Source organism: Aethalodelphis obliquidens, unplaced genomic scaffold (genome assembly GCF_003676395.1).
Source record: "Aethalodelphis obliquidens isolate GAN/ISIS:26980383/991018 unplaced genomic scaffold, ASM367639v1 scaffold10, whole genome shotgun sequence".
In the NCBI taxonomy this organism is placed as follows: Eukaryota; Metazoa; Chordata; class Mammalia; order Artiodactyla; family Delphinidae; genus Aethalodelphis; species Aethalodelphis obliquidens.
This window is the reverse complement of record NW_020837954.1, coordinates 37,986,217-37,999,613: the sequence shown is the minus strand read 5'-3', so window position 1 is coordinate 37,999,613 and position 13,397 is coordinate 37,986,217. Positions and strand designations below refer to the sequence as shown.

Sequence of the window (13,397 nt, the reverse complement as noted above, 5' to 3'; positions counted from 1 at the left end):
GGGAAACTAATCAGAGCATGACCATAGCTCATGGAACCTGAGGACCAGCACATATTGTGAGTGTCCTGGAGAGAATCTGAGGCACAGCTGTACTTAATTCATTTATTTACATGTGGTACAATCATCTAGAAAAAGATGAAAAGATCAGACTTTACGTGTCACTAGCCCCCTGAATACCACCATACACAAAACATTTCCATCTGAAAATGCTGCAGTAACTTCAGAAGAAACAGAAAGCTCGTGATCAGTTTGGAAGGATTTTTTGATTTACTGAGTACTTGTTATGTGCTTCTAAGCATGACCTCATTCAATCTTCACAGCAACTCTATTAGGAAAATATTACTATTATTACAATTTTTACATATGAGAAAGATTGAACCTTAGAAAGATATTAAGTAACTGGACCAAGATCACTTAACAAGTGCCAAAGCCAGGACCGGGCACAGGTTCTCTAGCCGCAGAGCCATGTGTTTACCCGCCAGGCAGTCCTGCCCCCCGAGCAGCCACCTCGTTATCACTGCTGTGGACTCTTCTAGAAGCTTGAGGATCTCGAAGAAGGTTTCAGGACCCTTTACTTAATTCAGGGTTGCTTTGACTCTATAGTTTTTGTACAAGAATTACCAAGCAATAATGGGCCTAACTAACAATGGACCACAATTAAGCAACAAATAAATGTGTACTGAGGCCATACTCTGTGTCAGGCATTGCTATAACATTGAAAATAAGTGGTGTCTGATTACAGTCAATGCACAGACTCTCAGGATTATCAGCAAATGCTTAATAGGAAAACAGAGAAAAGCGTTTTGAAGACTAGCAGGATGTGGTTCCTGCCTCATAGAGAGTTCATTTTCTAGAACTGTGGTGTCTACCAAATACATTGGTTTGGTGACCACTGTGGATTATGTCGTTTATTTTTCTGCCTGAAACAATGCCATGTTGATAACACCACCCAGAAGCTTAATCTCTGCCCACAGTTACATGTCTCTCTGTCAAGTTTAAGCATAGATATAGTAAGTAGACACACTTTTCCCCAGATTTTAGTCATTCCCTAATCATGCATATATACTCTTTATCATCTCTTTGTCAACACAACAGTTTTGAAACAACTTCCTTTAAAATTTTTCTGGGATTGGTTACCCACAAAGTCATCATTTTAGAGAAATACCTCCCATGGGAATGATAAAGTTAACCAGTTTGGTACTTTCTTCTTCCAGGAGTTTTTGCCAACATCCTGGCAATATTCAGGTTGTAGACTAGGTTAGAATCTAAAAGCATGTACACGATATCACCTCAAGGGAATGATTTTTTGTATTTTTCTTTCTTTTCAGACCACTGGCACCAAGTTGGTTAGTGGATGTAGAAATTTCTAAACTTTTCATTGTTTCTTGTCCTCTTCTTATCACTGGTCTCCAAGGATTGGGTATTTAGAGGGAAGGTGTGCTGAAATACTGAGGAGGTGGCAGGAAAAAAGAAATGAAAGGATACCAAATGGTGATGGTGGGTACCTCCAAAGAGAGATGGGGCAGAGAGGAGGCGTAGTGATGAAGAGAGCTATCTTCCACAGCTGTATACTTCTGTATTATTTCAGGTTATTTTAATAACAAGAATGTATTGATTTATTATCTGCGTTCCTAAAAAAAAGTTGATAGAGGTATAGAGGAAGAAACAGTACATTGTTGATACATTCTATTGACAGGCCATTTAGATAGCCTTTAACAAAATCCTCAATTCCCCCAAACATTCAGACATTTTCTAAGAGCTCTTTGAAGTCCATTCTACTTGCTGGATATCTAATGTGTGGCATTAATAGAACCACCCTAAACAAGAACACAAAGTTGTTTTCAGTTTTCTCTTGGACCGTCACAACATTCTGGCCACTTACAAGCCATTGGCTCTTAACTTTCCTAACAAGCTAAAGAAAACTCAGGTCACCAGCCCTTCCCAGGGTTTCTCTTCTCTAGAAGATGAGCGAATATAGATAGAAACACCCAATTTCAGTTAGTGTCAAATGAAATTGCTTCCCTCCTAACCTTGCCTCAGTCCCATCCCTATAATTCAACATTTTTTGCCCTATTAGTTAGTTTGCCTGAGTTGATTTGAGACAAGAGAGCCTTAAGATAAGGAAAGAATACATTTGGATCCGGTCTATGAACTAAGTCAAATGAATTTAGAATTATAAAATCATAAGATCATAGAATTTGGGGCTTAGAAGACATCTAAAAGATCATCTGGTACATGGCTATCATTTTACTGATGGAGAACTAAGGCTCAGAGAGGCTGACCATGTCTCAGTATTTGAAACTTGTGGCAGGTAGTGACTGCTCTTAGGCAGTAGTCTGGCATTTACTGCGAAACCTCTAGTCCTTATTCTCTGACCTCTGGACACGTCTTCCCACACTTGCCTGAGTGGCTTTTCACTTGACTGAAGTCATTCTCCGGATCAGATGGTGAGATGGATGTCTCTTTGTGAGTGTCCTGCCATAGCTCTAAAAGCAGCCTATGTTCACAGTGCATTTGCAATCACTAAGAAGCATCACTAGTAATAATTAAAAATTGTCCTTTGAACTGCACCTCTGATTGGCTCCCAAACCACAGTCTGACCTAGATCTGTACCTTCTTCCGGTCTCTGTAGTCTCCCTCTCAATCTGGCAACACATTTAGAATCACAGACCACACTGTGTTGATGTGATTTCCTAATATCACAGCACAGTCACATCATTTCCCTTTGCCCTGAAATAAATGAGAAAAAGCAGTCATATTTTCTCCTAGAACCCATCACTAAAATGCGGAGGGCTGGACCACTCCTGGCTTCCACACCAGTTAGAGCTCTTCAGTGGTTACTAGAGTCTTTGGTTAGGCTGTGTTGAAAAACAAGAGAAGTTCGAGGCTTCTGGAGGTGTAGTTTCCTTGGCTGTATGTCCTCAGGGGAGTCCACGACCTTGGCAAACACTCAGACAGGCGGCTGGTTCTCTCCCAGCTGGGAGTAGGGGGCACTTGCAACATGAATGGCTAGGACTACAGACACTGTGTCAGAGAGAAGCATGCCTTGTTGGTTGGCCCATTACTTCCCCATTTAAAACCTTTCAATCCCCCCCCACCCCCGACCCCACGTGGCCTCTGAATAAAGTTTAAATTCGTCAGCATGGTCTGTAAGACCTTTCACGATCTTGCCCTGGTTTAAAACTTCTACTTCCTCTCTTAACACTCGCCTGGAGCTCTACACCCAGTGTACTGACCACTTGCAGTCCCAAATGTGTCTGGGGCTCTGCACGTGCTGTTCCTTCTGCCTAGAACGCACTCGCCTACTCCACAACTAGAGCTCCCTTTGCCTTGCCAACACCTTCTCCTCCTCAGGTCTTAGACAGCACCTCCCCTGGGAAGCCCTCCCTGTCTCTCCTGTCCACTGGCTTCAGGAAATGCCCCCATTTAGGTACTGGGTCAGGGCATTTGGGTGAATGCAGGTTTCTGGAGCCCCGGCCCAGCCCAGTGTGGCAGTGGTGGCAGTTACTGAGGAGGGAGCTGGAAAGGGAGCAGCAATCTCGGGGGAATGAGTCAGGGTCGGTAGCACTGCTACCAAAAGATTCTCCTCCTAGTAGTAGCCTGGGAGGGTCTGGTTTACTTTCAGTAAGGAGAGCGGCATAGATATATCTTCCTGCACCTTCAAATTCCCAAGCTTTCCTGTCTCTATTACTTCCTTCCCACCATACTCAGCGGAAACTCTGCTTCTACCTTTTCCAAGCTAATCTGCGCTCTTGATCCCATTCCCACTTTCCTTCTCTTCTCTTCCATCTCTTCTTTCTACCCAAACAAACTCAAAAATTTCCTACCTTTATAACAAAAGCAACAAAAGTCCCTTCCCTTAGTACTGGATCCCCTAAAGGCTACTGTCGCTTTTCTTTTTCACTGGTAAACTTACTGATGAGAAACTAGCAAAAATAGAGTACTCTTTATCTCAGATTCTTCTCCTCTAGCTACTGTAATCTGATTTCTACTCCACTGCTTTCCTGAAATGGCTTCTCACCTAAGTCCCCAGCGACCCCTAAATCCAAAGGCTTCTTTTTGCCCCATCCTGAGCTCTCTTTAGCATCTGACATTGCTGACCACACCCCACTCAAATTCCCTTTCTTATTTTGCCTTTGAAGGCCTTTGTGTGTCTCAGGGCTTTCCTCCTGACCCTTCTAATCATGCTTTCTCTTCAGTTAGCTCCTCTTTCTTTGCCTGTCTGCTATTTCTGAGGGCCACGTGAAGATACCTTTCAAAACCTTAAGACATGCACACCGATTAAGAGACATATCAAACCAACTGTAATGTATGGAAATTGTGTGGATCCTGACTGGAACAAACTTTTAAAATATTAGACAATAGGAGACATCTGGATACAAACTGCATATGTGACAATGTTAAGAAATTACCTTTTGTATTTTTAGGCTAGTAAATAGTAATTTAGTTATATTTTTTAATAGAGTGCCTATTTTTTTTGAGATATGTACTGAAATACTTATACATGAAATGATATGATATCTGGAATTTACTTCAAAATAATCAAGGGGTGGAGAAGATGAGGGTATAGATGATACAAAGTTGACCTTAATTTGGTGACTGTTGATGCTATGCTATGGGTATGTGAGGGTTCATTATGCCATTCTCCCTACTTCTGTTTATGTTTGAAATCTTCCAATATAAAAAGTTTTAAATATTTATATTTAGTTAAAATTTTTTAAATAACACTATAAGAGAAAAAAAAGCTGGCAACAAAGTCAGACGTACAATGATTTCAGGTACTGGAATTATCAGTCACAGAATGTAAAATAAATATAATCAGTATGTTGAACACAAAAAAATTAAAATAAGGTGGTAAGCCTTAACACTGGTGCACCGGTGGTCTTTGGGGGCAGAACTGTGGCAGAACTCCCCACTTTCTACTTTGTACATTTATATACTTGTTTTTCAACAAGTATGTGCAACTTTGTAATGAGGAAAAAAGATACGGAAATGGAGAGTAAGTTAAAAATGTATGTGTGTGTATACATACATAAAAGAAGATTTGGAAAGCTATACAATAACTGTTACCATGTTAACAGTCATACTCTTTATGTGGGATTGTAAAGTTTTTTTGGTTGTTTTCGCTTAATGGTATTTTCTGGTTTTTAAAAATAATATGATATTTTAAAACTTATTTCATAATTTTTAGAAGTAGGTATTTCCTAGGCTTCTGGCCTCAATCAGTTCACTTTCCACTGTAATTCTGCACCGGTCTCTCTCAGGAAAACCAAACCCCTGCTTACTGAATTCTTGACCTGGACATCTCACAGGCAGGTCCAGTCAGCCTGTGGAACGCGCAGATACAGAGGGCCAACTGTACTATGTCATTTTATATAAGGGACTTGAGCATCTGCACATTTTGGGACCCGCAGGGGGCGGGGGTGTCTTAGAACCAATCCCCTGCAGATACCAAGGGCCGACTATATCTCAAATTCTGCACACTGAAAAAGTAACCTTGTTACCTTTCACCCCTCCATAAACATACCGGATCTGCCACCTTCCTTGTCTCATTAGACAATGCTGTCACCCACTCAGTGACCCAGATGTTCTTGCCTCCTTCCTCCCTTTGTCTCACAGCCAATCTTACCAGCTACTTCCCCCGGCACACAAGGCCGGATTTATCTGAGTTGCCTCTAGCATGACTCTTTGACTCTGTTCTCCTGCAAGTCTCCATCTCCCCCTTAGAGTAATGCATAATTGTCTTGTCTCCCGAGTTCTAATCTTGCCCCTCCACGTTACTATGGGAAAGGGCTTTCTAGAGCACAGATGCAATCCCATGACACATGCTCATAAAGGTTTGTGGAGTGACACCAAACAGAACTGGTGTGAGAACAGTGACTGAACAAGCCTCTGCCTCTGCAGCTTCCATTCTTACCACTGTCTCCTCTCCACCTTCTCTGCCTCAGCCCTGTGTCATCACCACGAATTGGGGTGACATAGTGTCTGCAGCATTGTCTCTGAAAAAAAAGAGCATGTTCCAGCTCATGAGTCCTCTCTGACTTCAGACCTACATTTTAATGTGTAATGGGACATGCTTAGACTTTAAAAGGGAATCAGTATCTACATTTCCAACAAAGCCAAACATTAACTTTGGCCTAAAACATACAAAAGTCTGCTTTCCTTTTCCTTAGCATCACCCCTAGCAGCTGGACTCCCAAGGTAATCCTAATACTCGGGTTTGCCACACAGTTGCTTAAACACAAAGCAGCTCCACTATGAAAAGGCTGCCCCCATCTATTCTTCATGGTAGTCCTCTCCCCATCTTTAACTACACCCAATTTGTGTACTTGATACAGTCTGGTGTTTGGGGGGTTTTATTTTTTCACTGTTTAAATTGAGGTATAGCTTCCATTTATGCAGTAAAGCACGTAAATCTTAAGTGGACAGCTTGATGAATTTTTTTTTTAACATCTTTATTGGAGTATAATTGCTTTACAATGGTGTGTTACTTTCTGCTTTGTAACAAAGTGAATCAGTTATACATATACATGTTCCCATATCTCTTCCCTCTTGCATGTCCCTCCCTCCCACCCTCCCTACCCCACCCCTCTAGGTGGTCACAAACCACCTAGCTGATCTCCCTGTGCTATGCGGCTGCTTCCCACTAGCTATCTATTTTACGTTTGGTAGTGTACATATGTCCATGCCACTCTCTCACTTTGTCACAGCTTACCCTTCCCCCTCCCCTTGATGAATTTTCTACTATGTATATACCCATGTAACCACCACCCAAATCAATATATAGTCCATTTCCAGCACCTCAGAAGGTTCTCTTCTACTTTCCCCTGCCAGTTGACAACCCGCAAAAAGTAACCACTATTCTGACCTCTATCAATACAGTTCTTTTCTTTTGTCTGTTACTGTAAACTTTTATATAAATAAAATCATACAATATTTACATTTTTGTGTCTGGCCTTTTTCATGCAACATTATGTCACACAATCTACCTTTTAAATCATACCATCCCATGTATATTCTCCAAAATCAAGTGGGGAATATACATGGGAAATCAATCAAGCCATTTTAAAGAATAATTTGGTAACGAACCAAAAGAAACTTTAGTTTATGAATGTTTTATGAATAATAAAGTCAGTGTGAAACTGATATCTGTAAATTCGTTAGTAGGATCATACAGGAAAACGTGCCACTTGGGGTGGGTTATTATTAGATTAGCACTGAAAAATTAGTTTGAAAAATACTACAAAATAACTTCATTTATAAAGATCAGTACGTAAAAAGTATGGTGCAATTTTTATCATAAGAAGAGAGGATTGAGATGGCCTTTATATATATATGAAGACTGAGAAAAGAAAATATTTGCACTGAAAATTTGCACCCACACTTTACCGTGTATATTTTGACTCCTGTGATTATCCTGTCTGTCTAATCTCAGAGCTATCTTGCTGTCTTTGTCACTCTCACATTCACTAAGTATGATGTTTCAGGAGTTACTCGACTGAATCTTCTGTGACATATCTGAGAAGAAAAATTGAACTCACTGCTGTGGAAATGACAGATTACTCAAACACTGAAATAAATATTCCATGAAATGTAAACTTTTGATTTTGACTTTAATATAATGGTTAGCCTTTAAATTATTCATGTTTAAGTGCTATTAAATATTTAATTATATTTATAATGTAACTATAAATTACATCTGCACAGCCAACTCCTTTTCTGACCTTCAGCCCCATTTGACCAACAGCCTAACAGATGTGTCCACGTCATAGCAACCTCAAACACATCACCAGTTTTGCCTCTTTTATTCTGTATATGGGGGAAGGGCAATCCCAGCCAACAAATCACCCAAGCCAGACACCTGGGAGCCAACCTAAGCACCTACTTCTCCCTCTCCCTTCACTTTCAGGCACTATATGGTATCAATCAATTCTATCCAAACATCCTGCCAATTTCATCTCTTGCATATTTCTTAGTCCTGCACCCTTTTCTCTCTGACTCTGTTTCTTACCTGGATAACTATTTATAAGCCTCCTACAATTAGCCTTCTAATTGGCCCTGTGCCTCTAGTCTTCCTCTGCTTGAATCTATTTGGTTGATTGTACTTGTTCAATAAACATTTGGTGAGTGCCTACTCTGTGAAGTTCTGCGGATGGCTCCAGGGACATGAAGATGACTAAGACGGTTCCGGCCATTGAGGTCTTGCGGTCTATCAGAGGGAGACAGTGTATAAAGTGGAAAGGACTTGGATAAATCTTGGTTCAAAATGTCAGTTCTGCTACTTACTGGCTGGATGACTTTGGTTCAGTGGCTTAATCTCCCTGAGCCTTGTTTCTTCATCTATGAAATGGAGATATTAGTGCTCACTTTCCATGGCTGTTTTAAGACTCAGAAAAATAAGCAAATGTCTGCGATATAACAGGTGCACAGCAGATAGTGGCTAGTTTTGTTAGTTTAGTGATACACTTTTAATAGAGTCAGTATTTTCTCAATGGAGAATTAAAATTAGTTTTTCTAACCTAATAATTTTACCTTGTAAAATTTACGGTCTACTGCAGCAGGTATAATATATGGTCCCATTAATGTAAAACTCTGTTTCTATAACTCAAAAAGGCAATTTTATAAAGTAGTTAAGAGTATGGACTGTTAACCAAGTAGACCTAGATTTAAAACATCTTAATCACCTCTGAGCTGTGTGATTTGGCCAAGTCACTTAGTTTCCTTCTAACTTCTTAACCCTTTGACATCAGTTTCTTCATCTGTAAAAGTGGATTAACACGCAGCTGTTTCAAAGGGTTGGTAAACTGATTAGCACGGTGTCTGATACAGAGGAGCAGCTGATAAATGTCATAAGAAGGGGATATCAGGAAGGCTGCCAAAATGGTTATCTCTAGATGCTGCGATTGCAGCAGATATTTATTTTATTCTTTATACTCTTCTGTGCTGCTTGAATTTTTTTATCCCAAACACACGTAATTTTCGTAAAAGCTATAATAAAGTTTTGTTAAAATTTACCTTCTGAATTCAAGAGTTCTGGTTTCATCTTTCCAGTACCACATCCCTAATCGTAATCCCAACTGCTGTAAAATGAAATGATTGCAGCAAAGATAAAGGTTCAGTTTACAATCCACATGTCACAATGAACTTTTAACAATAATTCTCACTAGTTGCTATTTAACTCTATTCAATAAAGGTGTAGAGTCTTAAACTGTTTTTTTTTTTTAACTTGAAGCCAGGATTTTATCTTTTTTGATTGTTTTTGGGTGTAGTTTCACTAGAAAGGAAGGAAGGGAGGAAAGTAGGAGAGAAAGGAAGGAAGGGAAAGAAGAGAGGAAGGCTAGGAGCCTGTGTCATCTCACCATAGTAATTTACTGATTAACTGGGACTCAGACCACAATAAACTGGTGCCCAAGGCAGCCCCAATCTTTCAGAGGAGTTAGACAGCAACTCTAATTCTGACCCCACCCTTCGGAGGAAGTGGGTGAAGTACCAGGTTATCCTTTCCAAGCCATGGTAGCGACCAGCCTCCAGCCTCTCCTCTGGGGATCCCACCCAGGGCAGGACCGCTTCCTCCGCAGGCCGGCTATTTATTTTTCAGCCAACCAATTAGAGGTGGTGCGGTGGAACTTTCCTATACCTAGATATCTGTGGGGGGAGCCGGAATTCAATTCTGACCGTTTGCCGAACGCACCTCCATCGTCTGGTTTTTGTAGACAACTAAGCCCAGGTCTCCTCGAGTGAGGTTCGCCCCAGGCTAAGGCGGCGCCCCTGCCTGGGGAGGGCGGAGAGCAGGGCCTTGGCCGAGGGAATGGAGGGCGTCGCTGCACCGCCACCGAGCCCCCGTCGGGCGCCGCGGGCGGGAGGGGGTCGGCTTTCCACCCGCCGCAGGCTGGGGGCGGCCCAGGTGCACTTACATCCGGCTAGTCGGCCTGCGAGTCCAACCGCCGCCTCCTCGAATAAAACTCGGGCACACGATACGTGGCCTTCCGCTGGCCGCTTTAGACCGACCGTCGCGGAGGCAACTAACCGCCCGTGAGCGCTGAGAAACCCCGCCGACGTTGGGCGGGGGCGGGACCCTGCTTCCTCCGCGGCGGTGGGGGGTGGGCGTCACTGCTGCCCATGCTGACACCTTTGCCTGCTGTGGCTCCCTAGCGTCTCACAGCAAAGCCGCACCGGGGTTCCTTCTTTAGAAGTCCGTTCTTCGTGCCTTCCCACCGAGAAGTCAACTGCGTCACTGTTTTTTTGTTTTTAATTAGAATAACTTTTTTTTTTGGAGTGGACAGAGCAAGCTCCTATTCCAACTCCCTGCTCCAAAAATCCACTTAGTATGTTATCCTCAGATGGAAGATGTATCAGATATTAAACTAATAAGAACAGATACTACACTTGATCTTAGCCAAAAGGTCTTCAGTTCCTTAGGGAAGCTTCCCCTTTGTTCCAAAGTTTAATAGCACTAAATGAAGTTCAAATCCAGGTTAGAAAAATAAAAACAAGTAAAATAAAATATAAAACATACAGGTTGGGACTAGGTTAATTTAGGGCGGGGCGTGGCAGGAGGGGAGCAAGGGAGGAAATAAGGTTTTCAAAACTGGGTTCTGCTGCATAGCTAGATGTGGAACCCATTTGAAGATATCCAGATGAGGGGTTTACGAGGCTCTTTAAGGAGTAATGTGTGTAACGCATCACCCTGAGTAAGTACTCAAAATTAGTGTCTCTCAAAGCAGAGAAACTTGCTTTGTATCAACGGGTTTTCAACTGATATTTCTGTATTTACACTTTTCAAATCATGTGTCTTGTAATTTCTTCTTGCAACTGAGTTGATATGCAGATTGTTTGGTATTGTTTTCCTTCCATCACTGATGTAAGCAATGCTAGATGACACTACATGACTGGGAATGCCTAATATATTCTGCTTTTGTTTTATCCCCACAGCTTAATTAGCGTTAAAGAGATGGTTAGTAAATAGTGATTGTATACTCACATAAACTTTAAAAACATAGCAATAGATATCCCACTGCTTCCCCTTCCCTCCATCCTCCTAGTCTCACTACTTGGTAACGCACAATCACTGGTCACAGTGGTATAAAACTGTAATCACCTAGATTCATGTTCCACTCACTTGAGTCCACTGCTGGTAGCTGTTCTGGTTGGCTCAGATATAAGGAAACCCACCTGTACGCTGGCAGTGCTGCTTTCAGGCTGTAGCCTTAGAGGCTGGCTTATTACAAGATGACTCACTTAAAAAGAATTTAGCAAAATATCCCAATCACCAAAAGCTTTTCTCCAAGCAGGGTATTTAACTTTGGGTGGGAAGAGGAGAAATGATAAGTTGAAGCTCCAAAAAGGACTGAGAGAGACCAAGGACTCTGGATGGTACCCATTCACCACACTTCCAGGCAACTTCTTCAGTTATCTCAGTGAGTGAAGAAATGCTAATAGAAAACCAAAGATCTTTTATACCTTACCATGTTTAACTTTAGGCTATCTAAAATACAAAACTAAGGTAAAAATAAAAGCGTTGAGAACTCAGAACAATGACCTACAAAGAAGTTACATGACAAGTTACGTCACATGTGGTAGAGGGACATAATATTTAAAGGAAAGCCTCGATAACTCTTAAGGAACCATCTTATATTTCTGTATCACTAGGCCCTAACAAAAGAGGGAATAAAAAAATTGTTTTTATGGCTTCAAATCATTATTTATTTTAAAAGTGACCCACTCATTTCTTAGGTTAGATTTTTCACCAGTTAGGTTTTTTGTTAAATGGCATGAGAAACTCACAACCTAAAATGGAAATATGATTTTCTTTAAAAAAGAAAACCAAACAATTCATGATGCTATAAAGTAGGGATAAAGGTGCCATCTAAATATTTAATAATTTCAAGTGTCCTGTGAGGGAAAGTTGTTTTTTTTTTTTTTTTTTTTTGCCTAGTTAAGATAAATTCCTCAAGGTCAAAGAACTCAGAGCATATGACATAGAACTAAGTTGCTGGTCTCAAATTTTAGGCCCAAGATATTAACTGGATATAATGCATGCTTATACTATGAAAAAGTCATAATGGACGTATTTTCAAAGTGTTATAATTCTACTTTTAAAACGAACATGTAAGAAATCAGCAGTGCCAGTATTTGAATTAGCAACTCCATTTTTGATTGCTTATTTCCCCAATCTTCAATTCACAAACATCCCTATCTATACTTAAAGGGGTGGAGGAAAAGAGTCTATGACTTCATTTGTTCTAAGGGAAAGACATTTCAACATTAAGTATTACTCTATTAAATTTTAGAAATACATATACCCTAAAATGTTTCCATCCCAAGAGCTATATCAAGAGTAAAAATGTGTATCTTTCTTTAAAGATCTATAATTTTTCTTCAAGGATTTAAATTCTGTATCTAATTTTAATGCTTAAGGATAGTTCTTCACAACAGTTTTCTCATATCTACTTACACATTATACAGAAGCAATTGAATATTCCTGTTGTTCCTTAACCTAAATATATGTATTCCCTTAGCAATTGTCTTGTGACATATGGATCTGAGATTCTTTAAAATTTCAATTCCAGTGTTCAAAAGCAAGGGAAATATACCCCACAATACAACTTTTATAAACTACATTCAACTTAAAGTAGATGAATACCTTATCATGGGCCCAGTATTTGAGCTTCATAAAAAGAAATCTTTTGATTTCATCTAGATAGCCAGGTTATATTCATGTTTAAAATTGTACATAGGATAAAGAAATTCTTAGCTCTCCTTGACATATTGAATAGGTGATACATTAAATATCCTATTATGCATGCTAAATTTAAAGATGTAAAGAGCACTAATATCTCCTAATACACAAGTCATGTGCATGAATTTCCATTACACATATCAAATTAATATGATAAAATATTTAGGGTAAGCTTCTTTTGAAATTTCATACATCTGAAATACTGTAAACAACCTGCTATGTCTTATTTTGACAGGTATATAGATTCATTGCCTCAAAACAGCCATTTTGTTAATCAGACATTCAGATAAGAAAAAATTAAGTCCCCATTCTGATAAATGTACTTTTTCAATCCCTTAGCATTCTATATGTATTGCATTAGCTTTAGTCATGACCACTAGGCCCTAGCATAACATTGCTTTCAAGTTCAAGGGATGCTAATTATTCCTTAAACTGTAATGTAGCCTCATCCTAAGATCAAGTACTTTTTCCATTATCATTTGACAACAGCTGATCTAAAATCTGCTAAGGAGTTCCCAGGAGTTATCGAGTTACCAGTTTCAACTGACCCCTGGAAACACTGAACGGCTACTTCAGTGGCATTATCTTAGCAATATTCAGATCTAGGTAAATTTGAGAAGACAGAATTAAAAACACTCAAGGCTAGGACTTTTACAAA

At 40.2% G+C, this 13,397-nt stretch overlaps 1 pseudogene; it reads right to left on the bottom strand.

Moving 5' to 3' along the window:
* Nucleotides 1-10,252: 10,252 nt before the first annotated feature.
* On the bottom strand, nt 10,253-10,413 carry LOC113623086 (uncharacterized; annotated as a pseudogene).
* Nucleotides 10,414-13,397: the final 2,984 nt, after the last annotated feature.